Here is a 22,587-nt window from a genome sequence, read left to right on the forward strand (position 1 = left end):
AGCTTAACCGACTGAGCCCCCCAGGCGCCCCGAGTTTGAAAGCCTTCTTAAACTTGGCCCTCCAGGCCCCTGAGCAGCTTCAGTCTTGTCCCAGCCCTGGTTATAATGTGACCCTTCTGGAGCCCACCATCTGTGGGTCGTAGGCAGCTCCTTCTGGGCCTCAATTTCCTGACCGGGAAAGATAACCCCAAAGGTCCCTATTTGACACTGTTGTGGTTCTGCAGCTCGGCCACTAACTAGACAGGAGGCTCCCGGGGAGCCTGCCCAGTGCTGGCTCACCCCTCCACCTCCGCCGTCATGAACACGGAGCGGTGCCCAGTGGGTACTATTTATGCCTCCCGCTGAGTAATCCCAGCAATGACTAGACAGCTTTTTTACTGTCAGCACGGCCAGCACTAGCTCCAAGCTGGCTTTAGAACCGAAGGGACCTGAGCTCCAATGTCAGCTCCACAATCAGCAGCCGAAAACTTGAGGTAAATTTCTACATTTCTCTGTATGCTTCAATTTCCTCCTCTGCAGATGAGTGGGGGAAATGCCAAGGCCCTACCGATGCTGACTCGAACCTTACAGAGGACAGCCATCCTTCTGGAAAGAGCAGGTGTCACTTTCCTAGCAGGCCCCGTGGGAGTTCCAGAGATGAATCCCATTGGCCTGCTCGGGTCGTGTGTTCATCCCTGAACCGGTCCTGTGGCTGGGGAAATAGGACATGCAGCATGATGAGGATTTTGTGCTGACTCCTCCTAGATCCCACGTAATTTACAGGAGCAGAGGGAGGGGGTGGTCCTCAAATTAGTGCTACATCCCACAGGAGAGGGACGGATATGGGCCAGCAGGAAAGCGCCCACTCTGGAGAGCATGCCTTCTGCTCAGCCACGGCATTTTCAGCGGGACATAAGCAGGCAGTGTGGGGTGGGGCGAAGGGGCTGCACCCGTGAAAAGGGGAAAGCCACTGCTTGCAAGGTAGGTCTGAAGGCATGGCCATGCTAGACCTGGATTCTGGACATCGAGTAATACCCCTTCTGCTGTTTGAAAATCCATTTCTCTAATTTTTTCTATGTTTTGCATCTTCAATCATTGCCCATAAAAGCATCTAGCTTGATAGAAGGATATTTTGGATAATAACTATTATTATGAAAGCAAAAAGGAAAATCACCAAAAGCTTGACTGTGTTCATTATCTATTGCTGTGTCATCAGATTACCCCCAACTTATCAGCTTAACACAGTACACGCCTATTCATTCACGGTATCTGCGGATCAGGAGTCCAGATGCAGTTTACCTGGATCCTCTGTCAACGAGAAATCGGGCAGGACTGTGTTCTCATCTGGAGACCAAACCAGGGAAGGACCTGTTTCCAGCTCACGTGGTTACTGGCACTCTAGGTTCCTGGAAGCTGTGGGACAGTTTCTTGCTAGCTGTCAGCTGGAACCTAAGGCCACCCTCAGCTGCCCTCAGTTCCTTGTCACATGGGCACCCCACAGAGCTGCTTGCTTCGTCAAGCCAGCACGAGGGAGACTCCAGCAAAATGGGCTACAATCTTTTGTAATGTAATCACATGCATCCTGTCTCCTTTGCTGTACTCTATCATTTGAAGCAAGCCGTAGGTCCTGGCCACCCTGGGGAATGAACACCAGGAGGCAGGGGTCATGGGGGCCATTCTAGAATCTGTCCACCACATTAGCCAGCCACTGTGTCAGACTATAGGAACAGCAAGTGCAAGATTGAGTTTCCAGGTTATTAAAAGATTGGATTGGGTGTTCAGACAAGATCTGTACCAAATATGTATAAAACCACCAGGTCCTTATCTACCACTTACTAGCTTTTTGACCTTGAACAAGTTCCTCAATCTGTCTGAGATTCAGTTTCTGCATCTGTTAACTGAGGGGGAGTTCAAGTACCTTGTGGGTAGTGTTGGAAGAAGTAAATGAGTTAATATATGAAAATGCTTCTGTTAGTCCCAGCATGGATTTAGTGCTCGGAAGACTCAGCATTCACGCCCATACATGCATGCACCCAAAACACATGTGTGCATCTAAACGATCTGCTGGATTTTTCTTATGTCAGAACCCTTCAAGTGCAATATGAATTGTTACAGATAAGGAGACAGACACCTGAAGCAGCTGTGTGACTTACATGCGCTCTCAGGGCTAGTGAGTAGCTGAGTAGGTTGGAGAACCTTCCAGGCATACCCCAAACTACCTGAGTGGTCATCTAACCATAAAAATCGCCCATAGCCTGCTTTCCCAAGGTCTCCCATGGGAATATAATGACCCGGAGGGTAGGACTCCAAGAGCTGCTTGCTCCTATTTGCTTTACATTTTGGGCTTCTGCATAATATTTTGTTTTGGGGAGAATGGTTCGGCCGCTGAAAAAGATTAAGCAGACAAACAAATAACTAAAGGAATAAATACAGAAGTCCTGAGCCACTGGCCTCTCCCGTCCTTGTCGCCTCACAGAAGGGGAGAGTGAGACTCAGAGAAGGGAAAGGCTAGCCTGGATGTCAGTGTTGCTTGGTGCCTGGTGTCTAGGACGGCACCAGGAGCCGGGGTTCCCAGCTGCCACCTCTCAAAGCCCACCCCGTCTCTGTGCCCATGAAGCTCCAGAATATCTTACCCTGAGTCTGACTTGGAGAAATTAAGCCATTTTATTTTTTTTTTAAAGATTTTATTTATTTATTTGAGAGAAAGAATGAGATAGAGAGAGAGAGCATGAGAGGGGGGAGGGTCAGAGGGAGAAGCAGACTCCCTGCTGAGCAGGGAGCCCGATGCGGGGCTCTATCCCGGGACTCCAGGATCATGACCTGAGCTGAAGGCAGTCGCTTAACCAACTGAGCCACCCAGGCGCCCCGAAATTAAGCCATTTTAAAACACACAATTGACTGGACTCACTCTATCCCTGAAACAACCATGAACACAACTGGAAATACCAAACTAATGACGTCTCAAGCGGGCATAACTCTACGAGGGGATGTGTGTCGTTTAGATCCTGGGCTGCATTCCTAAGCTGTGGAATGCTAATAAAATATGTGTAATAAATTGCATTTTAAAAGCATCGTGGGAGACTGAGATTGCTCTTTTCAGAAACCCTATAAGGAATAGTCTGATAGAGTAAGAAGAAAAAAAAAGCCTTTAACAATGGAATAAAAATCACTCATTTGAGTCTTATAAATCTAGACTGCGGTATATGGGGTTTCCTTCGAGCATATTGCTTTTTATGTATGTAGCATATGCTTGAACACTCACAGATAAATCAGCCGAGTAAGTACGGCTGAAAGAGCTCCACCTACTATCAGCTTCCTCTTACCTGGGTGCTCCCCACCCCTGCTCCCCAAAAACAGCTACTTCCACCCTTGAAACATCCAAGTAAGTGAGGTCAGGGAGATTTGGAGAAAGGAGACCAGATCAGCTAGCAGGAGACCCGAGTTCAAGCACTTGGATTTTTAAGCAGCCCGTCCTGCCACTTCTCTGAGACTCGGTTTCTTCATCTGTCAAGTGGAAATATTATTTGCCCAGCTGAATTTTGAGGGCAATTTTGAGAATCAAAACAGATGACAAGTGCAAAAGCATTGATCAAAAGACAATGAGCCAAGAGGAGGGAAGAACAGAGGTCTGGGATGAGACTGCCCTCTCCTCCCTCAACCCAGGCTCAGCTACCATTGCGTCTTACAGATTCTGCTTGGATGAATTCTTCGCCCCACCCCATGCCGTGGCCTAACTAGGGCCCACCTCACCTTTCCCCTGTACTATTCTAACAGGTCCCCCCTGGTGTCCCAGCATCGAGGTGGACCCTCCTCCAACCCATTCTCCACATTATAGCTTGCACTCTATTTTTTAAAAGCAACTCTCAATGGCTCCCCTTGGCTCACAAGAAAGAAGAACATTGAGCTCCCACATAAAGCTCAGGAGAGCCTTCAGGATTCAGCCTGTCCACGTCTCCTAGGTTCCGGCTCATACTTTATACAGCAGCCATACTGAACTCTTAGGGCTCACCCGAGACAAGATGCTACTTCTCAAGCCCAAGGCATTTTCTTACGTTGTTTTCACTGCTGGTGGCAACGGATGCCTGTATGCATCAGTCAAGGTGAGCAAGGTTTTGCGGCAGCAACAAACATCCCCTAAATCTCATTCTGCATAATCAAAGCTGTCTTGGGAGGAGGGGTGGGGACCATCTGCTCATTGTCCTCAGTCCACAACTCAGGCCGATATAGAAGCTTCCTCTCAGCTTGGGCTTCCATGAGCACAGCATGGCAGACCATGCGTTGTCTCCTGAAACTTTCCATTCAGCTCACATCTCATTGGCCAAAGCAAGCAAGGGTCTGGGATTGCAGCCAGAGAGCAGAGAGCCAGCAATATTTGAAGGAAGAACTATAATAATTTCCACACCTTATTCATCTCTGTCTGCCTGGTAAACGAACGTGCATATTTAGGTTCCTCTAACTTGCCTTCTCCTCCAGGAAGGCTTCCTTATTCATACTTCCATCATGGGCAGCACTATACTTGCTCCGGTTTGCTCAGTTTCATTCTCCCTCACGACACCGAGCACTCCTCCGGGGCAAGCGCCAGGTCTGTATGGGACTAGCACAGTGTCTGGAGAGATGGGGGAGCCCGGTGTCTCCACATCAAAGGAATAAATGTTTAGGGAAGTGGCTTGCCGGGCCCATGTACCCCAAAGTCTTCAGAGTAGGATGGGGATGGAGGGAGAGGTGTGAGAACTTTGGAGGGTTCTGGAGCCAGCTGAGCTTCCCCTCACCTGTCTGGCCACTCCAAAGACAGCTCTTAGTTGTCACTGTGGCCACCGGCAGCCAACTACATATCCCTGCTCCCCCAGCCACTCAGGATCAATGGACCCTCCTTTATCCTAGTACGAGAAGCTAGTGGGTCCTGATCCTGCTTGGTCACTTCTGAGCTATCAATTTTTATCTTTCGTAGCTGTCCAAAGTCTTCTGTACACCCACTCAACACATTGACTGTCCTCTTCCAGGTAAACCCTGCCTTCCCAGTGAGATTTTTATGAAATTAACTACACTTCCCAGCCTCCCTTAGGACCTTGGGAAAGTAGACATGACTAGACTCCAGTTTACAGTTGAACAAAAGAGCACAAGGCGGTGAAAGGATTTGTCCCAGGTGAAACACTCGTTCGCAAGGAACAGAATCAGGATCCGACCTCAAACCTCGATGACCTGCAGCTCCCGTCACACTGGATGCTGGACAAAGGGAAGGCTGGCCCAGACCTCCCAGAACAGGCTCTGTGTCCCCAGTTACAATGATTCCCACGCCTGCCCCCCCGGCTCCCTCCACCCTGCTCTGGTTAACCTCCGGGGGGTCTGAGCTCAGCCTCCGGGACTTGAGCTACTAAGCTGACACCTTGGCCCTACTCCACACAGAGGACCTGGCCCCGTTGCCATGGGACAATTAGTAGCTACCATGGGCAACAGGCAGAATAAGGATCAAAATGAGAAGCTGGTATAAACTCCAGCTCCTGCTGTGTGACCACACTGACCTGCTGTGTGGCTAGCTGGCAGGTCACTAGCTCCACAGAGCCTCAATTTCCTCTTTCCAAAAAAAAAAAAAAAAGATATAACATTACTTCGGCTTAAGGATGAATGAGATCATGTATAGAAAACACTAGGTCAGGGGCGCCTGGGTGGCTCAGATGGTTAAGCGTCTGCCTTCGGCTCAGGTCATGATCCCCGGGTCCTGGGATGGAGCCCCACATCAGGCTCCCTGCTCAGCGGGGGGCCTGCTTCTCCCCCTCACTCTGCTTCTCCCCCTGCTCATATTCTCTCTCTCTCTCTCTGTATCTCTGTGTCTCGAATGAATAAATAAAAAAACCTTAAAAAAAAAAAAAGAAGAAAACACTAGGTCAGTATCTGGCAGGTAACAGAACTTAATACACGAGAGCTGCCACAGGCTTTCGCTATAATGGGCTGATGCATTGTCTTCGGCGGCCACGATGGTTGAGAGGTGTGCGCCTCAGCGGGTTCTGCAGACTGCCACCAACTGCCAGACTCTGTTTCCCAACGTGACAAGATAAGGGGCTTGCGCCAGATGTAGATTCCCTAGTCCTCTCCCTCTACCTGCTGGATTGCATGCAGTAGGTGCTTAGCACTGGCTGAAGGTGCTCCTCAGAATGCAGATCTAAAGGAAGTGGGGGAGCTGTAGTGAGTCCGAGCAGGGCTGAAGGCATTTCCTCTGCCTGCTGCCCAGGGGTGGAGGAGGGATCTGGGTGCCTGGCTCTTCCACCGAACTTGTTTTCCCTTGGGCTCTCTCTCCCCCACAGCATCTGGTTTCCATCCCTGGACAGATGACACTAGGACCCCAGCTTCCTTGACCTCCCAAGGACACTGAGCAACGACTGCACTTATCAGAGCTGCATATTCCAGCCAGCACAATGTGCCAAGGAAGATAGGGAAGCAGCCTGGACCCAGGGAGAGGTCAGAGATCCAAGTGAGGACATAGAGCCCCGCCTGGGCCAAGTCCAGCCAGCACCACGACCTCAGGCTGGCTCAGCTGTCCCGAAAGCCCTCCAAAGGTGCCTGCCTCCTCCTGCCTCCTCGTCCCAGGCTCCTTGCAAGGGGCTGAGCCAGCACTGAGTGAGTTAGACATGCAAACCATCTTGAAAACAGAAAAGACCTCAGAAAGAGCCTGTTATCATTATCATTATCATAAGAGAAGAGATGAGCTTGTTTCAGTGTTCAAAGTGATCTCTCCAGATCCGTGCTAGCATTTCTGCTATTTTGGGGAAGGATGAGGAGAAAAGTGCTAGGCACTCAATCTGGACCAGACACCGAACCCCGTCTTTATTTATTTATTTATTTGTTTTAAATTTTTCTTTAAATTCAATTAATTAACATATAGTGTATTATTAGTTTTAGAGGAAGAGTTTAGTGATTCATCAGTTGCATATAACATCCAGTGCTCATTACATCAAGTGCCCACCTTCATGCCCGTCCCCCAGTTACCCCATCTCCCCCACCCACCGCCCCCTCCAGCAACCCTCAGTTTGTTCCCTAGAGTTAAGATTCTCTTATGGTTTGTCTCCCTCTCCAATTTCGTCTTATTTTATTTTTCCCTCCCTTCCCCTATGATCCCCTGTTTTATTTCTTAAATTCCACATATGAGTAAAATCATATGATACTTGTCTTTCTCTGATTGACTTATTTCGCTTAGCATCATACTCTCTAGTTCCATCGACGTCGTTGCAAACGGTAAGGTTCCATTTTTTGGATGGTGAGTGATATTCTATTGTGTATATATACCACATCTTCTTTATCCATTCATCTGTTGATGGACATCTGGGCTTTTTCCATAGTTTAAAAGTCAGGAAACGACAAATGTTGGCGAGGATGCGGAGAAAGGGGAACCCTCTTACAGTGCTGGTGGGAATGCAAGCTGGTGCAGCCACTCTGGAAAACAGTATGGAGATTCCTCAAAAAGTTAAAAATAGAGCTACCCTATGACCCAGCAATTGCACTACTAGGTATTTACCCAAAGGATACAAATGTAGTGATCCGAAGGGGCACCTGCACCCCAATGTTTATAGCAGCAAAGAACTCCACCTTTAAAGCCCCACATGTTGAACCCTCTCACACTCGCTGGAAACAGCACCTTTTTCTCCTGAACGTACAGAGGAAGCGATCGAATCCCACAGTGCCTCAGAGCTTCCACAGAGCTGAGCTGAACTCAAAGCCAGTTTGGGGTAGCTGCGATTTTGGGTGGCTCCAAAGCCCACCACTGGGTTTAGAACACCATGCTGTGCACACAGAGTAAGTACTGGAGCCCCAGTTACTCAGGGAAAACCTGAACTTGGCCATAAACGAATTCAGGAGGCAGATCTTAGTGAGACAGGACACCCAAGGAGGGGACCCCAGAGATGTCATTGCCACACTGGTGCTTAACCCAGAGCACCTGTCCCCAGACACCCACCCTGGATGTGCTTTAGAATCTAGAGCCTGGATTTTAGTTTTAACAGCTTTACTGAGACATAATTTTTATACCATGCACTTCACTCATATAAAGTATACAATGGGGTCGCCTGGGTGGTTCAGTTGGTTAAGCGACTGACTTCGGCTCAGGTCATGATCCCAGGGTCCTGGGATCAAGTTCCACATCGGGCTTCCTGCTCAGTGGAGAGCCTGCTCCTCCCTCTCCCTCTGCCTCGCTCCCCTGCTTGTGCTCTCCTGCTCTCTCTCTGTCAGATAAATAAAGAAAAATTTTAAAAATAAATCAATTTAAAAAATTTTAAAAATAAAATATACAATGCAGCAGATTTTAGTGTATTTGGAATTGTGCAATCATCAGCATGATCAATTTTAGAACATTTTTGTCACCACTAAAAGTAACTTGGTATGCTTTAGCTGTTTCTTCACCCCCGCCCCACTCTTGCCCCCTGCCCTAGGCAATGGCTAGTCTATTTTCTGTCCCTATTTATTTGCCCATTTGGGACATTTCATAAAAATGGACTCATAGAATACATGGTCCCTGGTGACTGGCTTCTGTCGCCCAGCAGAGCGTCATCAAGGTTCCTCCCTGTACGCACCATGCACACAGCTGTAACGTGGGTCAGCACGCTGTTCCTTTTCATGCCCACAGAATATTCCACAGTATGGATGCATAGCATTTTATTTACCCATCATTCGTTGATGGACATTGTTTTACACGTTGACTATTATGAAGAATGCTGTTATAAACATTCAAGAACACGTTTTTGTGTGGACATAAATTTCATTTTTCTGGGGTGTATACCCGGGAGTGGGATTGCTGAGCCCCATAGTAACTCTGTTTCCCCTTTTGAGGAGCTACCACACTGTTTTCCACGATGGCTGCATACTCCAGCTGTGTACAGCGACTCCAATTTCTCCTTATCACGGCCAAGATCTGTTACCGTCTGTATTCTCTATTATCATGATCTGAGTGGATGTGAAGCAGTATCCCACTGAGGTTTTGCTGTATGTTTCCCTAGCGATGAAGGATGTTGACATCTTTTCATGTGTTTCTTGGCCTTTTGTATATCTCCTTTGGAGAAATATCTATCCAGATCTTTTGCCCATTGCCCAAAGGTAGTTGTCTTTTTATTGTTGACTTGTAAGAGTTCTTTATATATTCTAGATGCAAGTACTTTATAAGATGTAGGATTTGCAAATCTATTCTCCCATTCTTAGGATGTCTTCACTTTCTTAATGACATTCCACAATCACCAAAGTTTTCAGTTTTGAAGAAGTCAAAGTGCTTTTGGTTTCGTATCTAAGAAAGCTTTGCCTAGACTAAGGTCATGAAGATTTACTCCTATATTTTATTCTAAGACTTTTTGAGTCCCACCTCTTGCATTTAAGTCTATCATCCATTTTGAGACTGTTCTTACATAAGATGTGAAGAAGGGGTACAACTTCCTACCTTTGCATGTGGATATCTGCTTGCCCCAGCATCTGTTGTTGAAAAGAATATTCTTTCCTCACTGAATGGTCTTAGAACCCTTGTTGAAAATCAGTTGACCAAACATATGAGGATTTATTTGTGGACTCTCACTTCTATCCATGGTTTTCCACGTCTATCCTTGGGCCAGGACCACACAGTCTTAAATTCTATAGGTTTGTCGTGTTGATTAGACAAGAAGCCAGTGGGCTGAGGTGTCTTGAATGCCTTAGTAGCCTACATGTGCAAACCAAAACCAATGCCAGAGCCAGTGTACTCAAGACCAAAACAATGCAACTGAAGGACAACCAATCACAGTCAACAAGGCTTTCCCAAATAGGGCAACTGCTCAAGCTATCGCCAGTCAAATAATTTGCTTGCAATGCTTCCTTGTCTTCTCTATAAAAAACCTCTCCCCTAGCTCCTATCCAATGACTTTTGCTTTGGTACCACCCAATTCAAATAGATGTTTGCTCAAAGAAACTCTTGAAAATGTTAATGCACCTCAGTATATCTTTCAAGAGCAGCAACGTTTGAAATTCAGAAATGTGAGTTATCTCACTTTGTTCCTCTTTTTTCTATTTTGTTTCAGCTATATTGGACTCTTTGAATTTCCATATAAATTTTAGCATCAGATTGTCAATTTCTGCCGAAAAGTCAGCTAGGATTGTGTCGAATATGTAGATCGATCTGAGGTGTACTGCCGTGTTCCCAATATTAACTCTTCTGATCCATGAACATAAGTCATCTTTCCATTTATTTAGATTTTCTTTAATTCCTTTCAACAATGTTTTGTGGTTTTCAGAGTGTAAGTTTTATACTGCTTTTGTCAATTTATTCCTAGGTAATTTATTCTTTTTTGGTGCTATTGTAAGTGGAATTGCTTTCTTAATTTCATTTCTGGAATGCTCATCACTAGTGCAGATAAATACAGCTTTCCCCACTATCTGAAAGCAGAGGGTTCCTATGAAAACCTTCCTTAAGCTGAAATGGTGTAAAACAAAAGAGCGATTACCATTAGTTTATATGGAAAACCTTTTGAGCATTTCCAGACCCCAAAAATAACCTCTCTTGGGCTTTTCTGATTCCCTAGGACACATCTTGCTGACGGATACACAACGTAAATGGAGATGAAGCACAGATGCTCACAGACACATGCGGAAGCTCTGGGGCTTGGTGCTGAGGTGCTGAGTGTAGTTCCCGGGGAAGGAGCTGGGGGGCACCACTCTCGCTGTTGGGGTACATGGCCTCCATGAGGGTTTGCTGCCTTTTTGTAAAAGTGAAAATCCTCTTCCAATTTCTTTCTGTTACCAAAACCAGTACCAATATAGGTCTTCCATAAAAGCAAAGTGGTGTAATGTGAATTTTCGAAAAGCGAGGGATACCTGTGCAATCAATCTTTTATATTAATCTACTATGCAAACTTGAAGTCATTTACTAGTTCTTATAGTTTTTTAGTAGATTAATCAGGACTTTTATTTATAAGATCATATCATCTGCCAATAGAGATGGTTTTCTATCTTCCTTTACAAACAGTATATCCTTTCTTTCTTCTTTCTTTCTTTTCTTTCTTTCTTTCTTTCTTTCTTTCTTTCTTTCTTTCTTTCTTTCTTCCTTCCTTCCTTCCTTCCTTCCGTCCTTCTTTCCTTTCTTTCTTTCTTTCTTTCTTTCTTTCTTTCTTTCTTTCTTTCTTCTTTCTTTCTTTCTTCCTGCCTAATTATGCTTGCTAGAGCCTCCAGTACTATGTTGAATAGAAATGGTGCAAATAGACGTCCTTGTCTTGTTTCTGATCTTAAGGGGAAAACTTTCAATCTTTCACCGTTACGTATGATGTTAGCTGTGGGTCTTTTGTAGATATCTTTCATCAAGTTGAGAAAGTTCTATTTCTAGTGTGTTGAGTGTTTCTAGTGTGTTGAGTGTTTTTATAACAGGTTTGGGATTTTGTCAGATACTTTTTTCTGCATTTATTAAGATGATTATGTAGGGCTTGGGGTTTTTTTGTTTGTATCTTAAAGATTTTATTTATTTATTTGAAAGAGAGAAGATGAGCTGCGGGGAGGGGGTGCAGAGGGAGAGGGAGAAGTAGAATCCCCACTGAGCAGGGAGCCCGATGCAGGGCTCGATCCCAGGACCCGGGGATCACAACCTGAGCTGAAGGCAGATGCTTAACTGACTGAGTCACCCAGGTGCTCCAATTATGCAGTTTTTATCAATCAAAAAGTCTCCAGATGTTGACAAATGTCCCCAGGGGAGGGAGGGACAGAAAACACCCCCATCTGAGAACCAGTGCCCCCAAGCACAGCTGTGAGAATTGAATGTTAGAGCACCCAGTGTCTGCCCCAACATCTGGGACATAATAGATACACAATAGAGAGCAGGCTGTTTTGACTTTTATCCTTCCCCAGGATTCTAGTCAGGGCCTGGAGGGAAGCATGTGTTTAAACGGAGAGGACCTGCCAGGCCCCTGTGGGTGCTCCTTCATGCCTTCAGTTATAGAAGCCTCAGCCCTAGGACCAGATGATTCCAGACACAGGACCCAGTGAAGACAAGTGGATTCAACTACCCACTGTGGCTTTCTATTAAAGTCAAATTCTGCCAGGCCCTCCCCAAGGCCTGTTAAGAAATCAGAATGGACATTCTATCTTTGCTAGGATGTTGCTGGATCAATAGCCCTTAGCTCTGGTCTGCTGTTGTGTTGGCTCGAAAGGTCCCTGGACACGTCTGGCTGATGGGCTGGACCCTGAGGCTTGCAGCTTCCTTCATCAGGATGGGACAGACTCCTGAGAATTGCAGCAAGTGAGCTCAGAAATGGAACTTATCATCATTAGCCATCAGGGAAATTCAAATCAAAACCACATTGAGATACCACCTTACACCAGTTAGAATGGCAAAAATGGACAGGGAAAGAAACAAAAAATGTTGGAGAGGTTGTGGAGAAAAGGGAACCCTCTTACACTGTTGTGGGAATGCAAGTTGGTACAGCCACTTTGGAAAACAGTGGGGAGGTTCCTCAAAAATTTAAAAATAGAGCTACCCTATGACCCAGCAATTGCACTCCTGGGTATTTACCCCAAAGACACAGATGTAGTGAAAAGAAGGGCCATATGCACCCCAATGTTCATAGCAGCAATGTCCGCAATAGCCAAACTGTGGAAGGAGCCGAGATGCCTTTCAACAGATGAATGGATAAAGAAGATGTGGTCCATATATACAATGGAATATTACTCAGCCATCAGAAAGGATGAATACCCAACTTTTACATCCACATGGATGGGACTGGAGGAGATTATGCTAAATGAAATAAGTCAAGCAGAGAAAGTCAATTATCATATGGTTTCACTTATTTGTGGAACATAGGGAATAGCACGGAGGACATTAGGAGAAGGAAGGGAAAAATGAAGGCGGGGGAAATCGGAGGGAGAGATGAACCATGACAGATTATGGACTCTGAGAAACAAACAGGGTGTTAGAGGGGAGGGGGGAGGGAGGATGGGTTGGCCCGGTGATGGGTATTAAGGAGGGCACGTACTGCATGGAGCATTGGGTGTTACACGAAAACAATGGATCGTGGATCACCACATCAAAAACTAATGATGGATTGTGTGGTGACTAACATAACATAATAAAATTTAAAAAAAAAAAGAAGAAATGGAACTTATGAGAACCTTAGATGCCAGGTGCTTTAAATGCAGTGTCTCTGAGCCTCACAACAACATTTCTAAGGGGACATTCATGGCAGGCTCCCTGTGTCCTCACTCAAAGTCCTGCAGATATCTGATGGAAACGGTCACAGTCGTGTGCTCGGGGCTTTCCTTACGAGGCCTGGCATGCAGCGGGTAAGAGCCACCGAAGCAGCTCAAGCAAGAAAGAGAACTGGTCACATTTAGAAAGGGCTGTGTCCACAGGAGGGAGGGTGGATTACAAGAGGCCAGAGTGTGGGCAAGGAGGTGGGCAGAGAAAGTGCCTCCATGAAGGCAGCATGAGTGCGGACTTAGGCAGTGGGTGTGCCCGAGGGTAGGGGTGCGTTAGAGAGATAATTGGGGGCTAAAGTGCAAGAAGCTGCTGGAAAGGGGAGAGAGGACAGGGTGCACAGCCTGGCTTCTCCCGGAAGCAGAGGCTCGTGTGTTCCATGCCCACACGACTGAGGTTCTCTGCTTTGGGAGAGGAAGAAAGAAAGGAGTAATTAAATGTGCAGCTTTGCCTCTCTCTCGAGGAAATAAATAGAAATGGACGCACCCAGATGTGGGTGATCGAATGAAAGGAGAGTCGAATGACAAATGTTTCAGTGTCAGAGTTAAAAAAGATCTAAAAGGGCACTGGGTCCTAGGCTTGCTTCCCCACAGAGCCCCCTTGCCAACTCATACCCAGCAGCTTGGCATTTATCTTTTGCTCTGGAGTCCGTTGTGTGAACGAATTGCTTAGACAGGGTTTTATTAATGCATAGGTCCTCTGAACTTCTTGTACCACGGAGATAACACGACCCAAAGCCTCCCTGGTCATGCATATATTCAAATCAACCTATTTCTAATGAACACCCCAAGCCAACTCTGTGCTGAGTGTTAGGCTGGGGGCCGCAGGGAGGCAATGGTGAATAAAACATCTCCCCAATCCTCCTGGATCACACAGGTGAGGCAAAGATCTGGAACGCGTGTACCCATAACTAGGACACAGGTAGCAAGCGGCGAGAGGTTTTATAATAAAAGCCCATGCTTGTAACGCACTTAAAATGATCCAGTTTCTATTCTGACACTTTACCTGGCATCTGCTGACAGAAGGCCTCGGATGGAGAATGTTCCTATTGCCCTTCTTTTGCTGCTCAGGAAAATGAGACTCTCACCCAAGATTTTGTACATGGTGGCGATGGAGCGGAGGGAAGACCCAGGGAACCCAGGCCCCGGGGCCTGTTTCTGTGATCACTGCAGTCCTCTGCTACACAGTAAACCGACATTAACGGGACGCTGGTTCCGTGCCAGCCACATGTCCGCATGCACCTTACACTGGTTTCGTCCTCGCAGTGCCTCTAGGAGGGGAAGTAACAGAACAGCATCATGAGCACGCAGTCTGATTTCAACAGGATCGCTTTCCAGTTCCAACGCTCACCAGCCATGTGCCACTGGCCAAGTTTTTAACCTCCCCGTGCCTCAGCTTCTTCATCTGTAGTAAAGGGCATGATGATACGCCAACGTGGAAGATTACTGCGAAGATCTAGCGCGTTACTGCACGTCAAGGGATTAAAGTGTGGCTGGCACAGAAGTGTTCTTGCTGCGGATGGGAAAGTGAGGCTGACGAAGGCTAATCTCGATGCCTCGCAGACCAGAAGTTCACAGAGTGAATGAATGAATGAAGGAACAAGCTAAAAATAAGGATTTGGCATCTCCTATGACCTGGACAATTTCACACTTGTTATTTCCCTGGATAATTAATTGCATGAAGGTCAAGTACTATTATCCCTTCTAGAGATTAAAAAAAAAAAAAACAGACTGAGAGAAGAAAATCATCCCTTTGGATGATGACAGCCCTCCCACCCCCACCTCGGGGGAAAGACTGGGATTCGATCCCAGGCCCTTGACACCAAGGTTAATGTTTCTTTCTTACACCAGAATAATCCAAGAACTGGGGCAAACCCAAAATAGTTGCTTCCATCTGCACAACTCCATTCAGAGCAGTTAGACCAGGGAGAATTCCAGAGGTTATGCCCTGCCTTTGCCGATTTCCAATCAGAATGTGGGCCTTTGGGCACCTGAATTAATTTTCGGGACCTTGGGCTCATTTCCTGTAAACTGGGCATGGTAACAGCCACGTGCAGCAGGGTTGGGAGGGGACAGCCCAAGAACACCATCCATCTGGCCCCACTCAGCAGTGAAAACCACAGTGTTGCTCTCTTGTTACATAGCTTAGAAGCTCAGATCCATGACAAACGCTGATAAAATCATCCTTGCAGCTCTTCAAATTCAGTTTGGGGTTCACAGTCCCTGTCTCTTCCCAGCCCCTCAGGACCCTGTAAGGTGGGAAGAGCCAGGCATTCTTTTGGCCTGTCTCACATGAGGACGCTGAGACTCCGGGGGATTGTAGTGGGGTCCTCATCGGCCAGAGGCAGCTCACTCCCAGCCCAGTGCCAGAAGCTCTGTTGGGGGCGGCTTCAGACAGGCAGGTACACCCAAACACAAGACCTTGCAAGTCGGGCTCATGTGCACCCAAAAAAACAATGAATTTTTTTTTAAGATTTTATTTGACAGAGAGAGAGCGAGAGAGCACAAGCAGGGGGAGCAGCGGCAGAGGGAGAGGGAGAAGCAGGCTCCCTACTCAGTAAGGAGACGGATGTGGGGCTCCATCCCAGGACCCTGGGATCATGACCTAAGCCGAAGGCAGACACTTAACCAACTGAGCCACCCAGGAGCCCCAAAGCAACGGATTCTTATTCGAAACTGTGTTCAGCTCTGTTTTAAGGCTTAACATCACTGTCTTCAAACTATTTCAGGGTGAGCAATGAGCTCTGGGTAGATGGGCAGAGGTCTTGAGAGTCATCTAATCTGTTCTGCAGCAGGATAATCCTGGCAGCTCGGTCTAGGTGTCTTTTTTTTTTTTTTTTAAGATTTTGTTTATTTATTTGACAGAGAGAGACACAGTGAGAGAGGGAACACAAGTGTTGGAGAGGGAGAGGGAGAAGCAGGCCTCCCGCGGAGCAGGGAGCCCGACGCGGGGCTCGATCCCAGGACCCCGGGATCATGACCGGAGCCAAAGGCAGACGCTTAACGACTGAGCCCCCAGGCGCCCCTAGGTGGCTTTGACATAGTCTGCATTCGTGCATTAATGGTGAGACCCATGATGGCTGCAGGCAGCTGGGGAGTCAAGCATGAGCCAATGGCTACCCTGGAGCAGCCCAAGGTTATCTGGCTCCAAGAAGAGCAAATCTGTGTCTGAAGAGCTGCTTCGGCCTTGACTTGCTTCTGGAATCTGGGAAGAAGGTTCAGGAGAACAGATTTAAGTTGTCCGCTCTGGGGTTTTGCTTGAACTGGAGCTCTGCCAATGTCAGCCCGTTAAGTTTACCATCCTTAACGTGTCCACTCATGTTGTGGACCCTCGCCGGCCATCTGTGCGCTCAGGGCTCTAATGTAGAATTCGACAGTCCTCTTCGGGAGGGTGCCAAAGTCCCGAGCCCTTCCCACGCCAGCCACTGCCCTCCCCTCCATCAAGATCGTGCAGTACAGAGAAATGGCGAACGCTATACGGACTGAGGATTTTCTTTCTCCAAGCCCCACTCTCCGCTCTTGGGTCTCAGAACCTCAGATGAGCCTGTCGGGAGCTCATTTTCTTGCCTCTGAGGCTGTTACACACATGACCAAAATCTATGGCCAACCGTAAAGGTCAAAGATAAAAGACACCTCAGAAACCATTCATTTAAAGGCTTGCAGCCTCTTTTGTGCCAGGGACATGGACCCCCGCCCCGCAAGATAAAATGTACAGGATTAGAGAGATGCCAATTATATTGCAGTTATTGGAATAACAAACTGGTAAAACAGTAACGCGTGAGCCCCTTGATCACCACATCCTACGGCAAAGAGCAGCCAGGGGTCTGGGAAGGACCGCCTCTTGGAAGGACTGGAAGATCAGTTGGTGAGAGAGTCCTGGGTACTGCAGAGAGCACGGTGGCCATTTTCTGCTTTCATAATTGAGGCAAATCCTACATTCCGGTTTGAAGGTAAGGAAAATAAAGATGCAGTTTTGTTCCCACCGGTAGTGGGTTGATTGGTGACCCCCCAAAAGATACATCCATGTCCTAATGTCTGGAATCTGTGCCAATGAGCTTATTTGGAAAAAGAGCCTTTACAGATGCAATTAAGCTAAGGATCTCGGGATGAGACCGTCCTGGATCACGGCGGAGGGAGTGGGGGGTCCCTAGACCCTGTGATGCGTGTCCTCGTGAGAGACAGAAGAGGACAAGACACGGAGAAAGGGAGCGGCCGTGTGAAGAGAGAGGCGATGTGACAGCGATGTAAGTGGTACGACCACCCACCGAGGGACACCTGAGGCCGCCAGGGGTGCCGTGCCCTGCTCGTGCCCTGATTCCAGCTTTCCCACATCCACTACCATGAAGGAAGTTGCTTTGAGCCAGCCAGTGCTCGCTCACTTGTTACGACAGCTCTAGGAAATGAATAGACCATCTAAGGTCATGGACGTCCTGAATTCCAGAAGGGCCCCTGCTCTAAGACAACTGTGGCATGCATTCATTTAACACATACCCGTGGGAACGTACTTGGTTCCGGGCCCCCTGGTTGGCACTGGAGATGGGGCGGGTGGCGGACAAGCCTGCCTCTGTCCCTGCCCTCAGGAAGCTGGCATTCCAAAGGAGGAGCAGAGTGGGTGACAGCGGATACACAATTGAATATTTAATAAACACGATGTCAGCGAGTATAGGGGCCTTGAAGAAAACAAAACAGAGTGATGTATGAAGAGTAACGGCAGGAGATACTCTAGACTGGGTGGTCAGGGGAGGCCTCGCTGAGAAGAGGACCATTTAGCTGAGATTTCAATGATAAGAAGCCAACAACAACGGTGGAAGAAAGCGTTTTCCTACAGAAGGAATGTGCAAAGGCCCTGAGGCTGGGACAGGCTTGGAAAGTTTAATGAGGAGAAGGCCTGCACAGCTGGAGTGGAGAGCGAGGGGAGGGAGGGCGTTGAGGGGGGAACATCACAGAGGGACAGATCACTGGGCCTTCGTCTGGGTTCTCTGAGAGACAGACGCTGAGATGGGGATTAGCTCTCAGGAGGATTACTGGGATCACAGCTTGCAAGGGAAGCAGGATTTTAGGAGCGAGGCCTAAATCACAAGAGGCCACAGCTGGCCCCACAGGGAGCTCTGGAGCTGGGCTGCACCTGCAGAGCTGTTGTGTCTCAAGGCCAGGGGGCCGGGGCGGATACCCTGCGTCGACCAGTGGCCACCTGCTGGCTGATCCCAGGGAGCGGAGTGTGACCACGGCTGAGGGGACTCCATTAATTTCTGGAGAGCCACAAGCTGCCGGCACTCCCAGCAGCTGGGAGACCAGTGGCTTGATTCTGAAGAAGGGCCAGACACCGTAGCATCTGCTGGGGCCTTGGTGAGGAGTTCGGGTTTTACAGATTTATGTGTGGGGAAAATAAAGGTCAGAGAGGGCAGTGGGTCTTCTGATATCACACAGCAGGCTGGGGACAGAGCCGGGTTTAAGTTCCCTGCTTCCTTAAAATCATTCCTTCCCTGTCTCTTTCTAAGACCATAATACAACATTTTGCTCTACAATCTGATGCTCAGAGCTTCTCAGAGCAAGGCCGCTTCTCTAAGTCCTTACGAGTAGCTGTTTCTGAGGAATTGTCTTGATCTGCTTCTCCTTTGGACCCCAGGAATGCTAGACATGCACACGTGTGTACATCGATGCACGTGTGCAAATACACATGTGCGTACACACACAGACGTGCATTGAATAACAGTGCATTTCCCCGCACTTCTGTATCTTTGGTAAAGTGGATTCTCCAGACTTTCCCTCAGAGTGGGTGATTCATTGCACCCCCCACCAGAGGTCACCAACGGAGGTGGGGACATCTTTTTTAAAAAATTTGCTAAAGATGGATAACCTGGCCTGTGTGATTTCTTCTCTTCTCCGCAGGTAACATCCTCCAGGGTGCCGAGACTCTCAGAGGAGATGTCACCTTCTCCCAGGAGAAAAGGCATTTTCCACACATTTCAGATTTCACTTTACCCAGCAGCGGCCAGTGACGGCCTTTGGATCCTGATAACACTGCCATCAGCATAAACTCGGGCGCAGCTAGTCAGCACAAGCGGGTGTCGCAAAGAGCCTGGAAGCAGGGCGCACGAGCGCTAAGCCCTCTCTCAGAAGAGCAGAAAGCCTATGTTAGAGCTCCCCTCCACTTGCCAGAACATCTTGATCTTTGCTCTTATCCTTTAATTTCTTTTTTAAGACCACACACACATGCTTAGGGTCGATTTCACTGTCTTGCTTCGATTCTTGCAAGGGGCTCGGATGATGGAGGCGGCTTGCGCTGGCTTTAATACTGTAGCCTTAGGGGTCATGAGTTGGCTTCTCCATCTACCGACTGCATGACCTTGGGCGAGTCACCTAACCTCCGGAAACATGGCTGCAAAATGGAGACCACTCTGACTCATATTTGTCCCGAGGACAAAGGGACGCTGTGCGTGCATGTGCCTCTCAGACTCTAGCGAGCGTGTCCCCTTCAGGATCTATCAGGAAGAGCCCCACATGGGACAAAACACACGCTGTTCTAACACTTGGCAGGCAAGGGGGCAGGTGTGCTCTTGGGACCCCGGCTTCGAGCGGCGGTGGCTGATACCTACTTACCCTCTGTGTCCACAATCAAGTGCCATCCAGCCTTCTCGAAATCTGGTTCTGCCCCCGTGGCTGAGTACTCCAGGCAAGTGACATTCCTTCCCTCCACCTGGTGACTTCATCTCCTACAGAAGCCTGTCTTCCCTACCTGCCTCTAGGGTCTGTGGTTGGAATTAAAGGCTTGAGCCTGGAGAGGTGACAGCACACTTCATGAGGTCTTGCGAGGCTAACACTTGCTTCCATTCCAGCCTCCACTCTCTGGTCCAGGGACACCTGCCTGGGCTGTGTCCAGACCACCCCTTCCTATGGTCCCCAGCTTGATCACCTGGGGAATGCTCAGGCAAATCATCAGAACTTGAATTTCCAGCACATCACTCCTTTGCCTCCTCAAAAAAATACCACCAGCCTCCCTTGCTCTCAGAAATGTGAACGAAGACCCCTCCTTGCTGTTAGAAGCACATCACATGAGGGGTAAAAGTATAGAATTTGGAACCAGACTGCCTGGGTTCACATCCCAGCTCCATGACTTACAAGCAGTATGATGTGGGACAAGTTCATCAGCCTGTGTGTATCTTAGTTCATGTATGTATAAGATGGCAATGATGAAGATGATAGTACCTACATCATAGTCCTACTTCAGAGGATATTTTTTGTGAATGAAATCAATAAATACATATAAAATCCTAATGAATGCAAGCTGTCTATTCATAAACCTGCAGCGGGGAGCCCACCTGTTAGCACTTCTGTTTCATCGGGGTTAAGGCGCTGGAAAGGAATCGGCTCATAGAGTAAGCAGAGGAAATACCGAGTCACTCTCAGATCGACAAGCACTCCATCCCGGCGGGGTCCGGGATGTGGGAGTCTTCCTGGCGGGTCTGCAGGTGGATCTGGCCGTCCCTAGCTGCAAGCGGCAAGCAAGCAGCTGGGTGATTCCAAACGGGGCAGCATCGCTGAATGTCAGAGGTTTCTGCGGCAGCTGTTTCTGGGGATTGATGGGGAGGTTTTTTTGTGGTTAAACTGTGACCATTGTCCTTACGGGGGTGACCGGCAGGCAGCGCCTCATCAACATCAGCCGTCACCGCTCTCCCCTGGTTCCCGCTGGACCACTTTCTAACCGCGTGGTCTTGTGTAGAACGGGGTCACACACCCACCCCAGCAACTGCTGTGGGGGGATAAAGCTGGGGTGACCTTGGCAATGCCACTGGCCCAAACAGGTGCGCCCTGTAATCTTTCTTAACTCCACCCAGGATTCCAGAAAGGGGCTGCAGGCAGTTGGATCAGCTCCTTGAGACTGACCTAGATCCACACTGGTTGGCAGTAAATGTTTGGGAAGTGTTTTTTTTCGAGGCACCTATTTCTTAAATACATTTTGGGAAGTTAGCATATTATGGTTCAAGCTGGCCTGGGGCAAAGCGGGAATGTGAGCGGATGCCCTTTCTGGCCATAGCCGTAATGGATAACCCCGAACACGACTCACGTGTAAAAGGGCAGGGGCTGGGCAGTGCTTGCTCGGGGTTCTTATCAGTAGAAAAGACCCTCTCTGGCCTTAGCTTAGCTCTGGGAGGGCTGGATGGGGTCCAAAGGCCATGGGAGGCAGCAGACTTGGTTAAGCAAGCACATCAGATCACACCCACTCCAACACCAGCAGCTCTCACTTCCTGCTTCTCCCACTGCCTCCCTGATGAGGTCACTCTGTCAGCGCCAGTGTTGGGCAAGGGTGAGATCTGGGCCTTGGTGAGAGCAGGGACCTCAGGGGAAGCCCAGAACATGGTCAAAACAGGATGTGGCCCAAGCATGTACATGACTGTATGTATGAAGAGTCTCCTCTCCATTGCTTCAAGACTCAGTGGTGAGACCTACAAGGTCTACCCCTGCCCATACTCTCCTCTAAGTTATTGCATGTCTACAGTGTGAACGGTGCCCCTTTAGAACTGGCCGCCTTGTGCAGTGTGCAGACTGAACGACTGTACATGGAAGCCCTGGGTAGAAGAGTTTCCTCCAGAAAGATGAGGGTGGAAGCCGGGGAGGAGGATTGGATCAGCAATTGGAGGGGAAGAGGGCAACCAGAGTCATTCACATATTTATCGCTCTTTAATTGATTCATTTGTTGCCCACTGATTCCACAATTCAAAATTCTACATTGAGTTCCCATTTAAGTCCAAGCTCTGAATCGAGGGCTAGAGTCCCAGAGACAACCCTGCCATGTCCTTTCCTGGAGGAGACTGTAGCTAGTAGCACCCGAAAAGGTCTTTTGCAGAGAATGTTTGTCAGGTGTGTTTGCATCCTTGTCCTTCACTTACAGTCATGAAGCAAATACCTGAAGAGCTCCTTCCTGTTCCACGCATCACAATAGAGGCATGGTCTCAAGAGTGTGCAGCTCACAGTGGGGAAAAGGAGCCAGACAAGGTTGGAGATGGTTGCCGCAGAGTGGGAGAGGAGATGCACCACCTCGCCCAACCCCAGATTTCTCTTCACCATTCCTCTCCCAGGAAGCCCCCCTCTGATGACATCCTCACCCTCAATCCATGTGAGGAGTCTTTCTGCACCCCTGAGCCCTTGGCCCTGCTTCTCACACTGTCCAACAGCACCGTGATCACAGCCTGTCTACCTGTCACCTCTTCTCTTCCACACTGTGAGCTTCTTGGGGGAAAGGACCCTTTCTCGTGCCTCCTCAAAGTTCAGTGTCTCACACGATAGATAACCAAGAAATGCGGGTGGAGTATATGAATGTGTGCATGCTGCGTGCACAAACGATGTGGTTTCCAAGGTGGGTCTCAAAAGAGGAGCAGAATATTACCAAGGAGAAAAGGGGACGAGAAAACGAGGCCCCGTGGAGAGTGA

At 48.3% G+C, this 22,587-nt stretch overlaps 1 long non-coding RNA gene across 1 annotated transcript; it reads left to right on the forward strand.

Moving 5' to 3' along the window:
- The first annotated feature begins 257 nt into the window (after positions 1–257).
- Positions 258–20,433, forward strand: LOC144381703 (uncharacterized). The gene is made up of 2 exons (XR_013447466.1): positions 258–473; positions 19,048–20,433. It is a non-coding gene; the product is annotated as an uncharacterized LOC144381703 (long non-coding RNA).
- Positions 20,434–22,587: the final 2,154 nt, after the last annotated feature.

The sequence above is a fragment of the Halichoerus grypus genome, chromosome 5 (genome assembly GCF_964656455.1).
Source record: "Halichoerus grypus chromosome 5, mHalGry1.hap1.1, whole genome shotgun sequence".
Lineage (NCBI taxonomy): Eukaryota > Metazoa > Chordata > Mammalia > Carnivora > Phocidae > Halichoerus > Halichoerus grypus.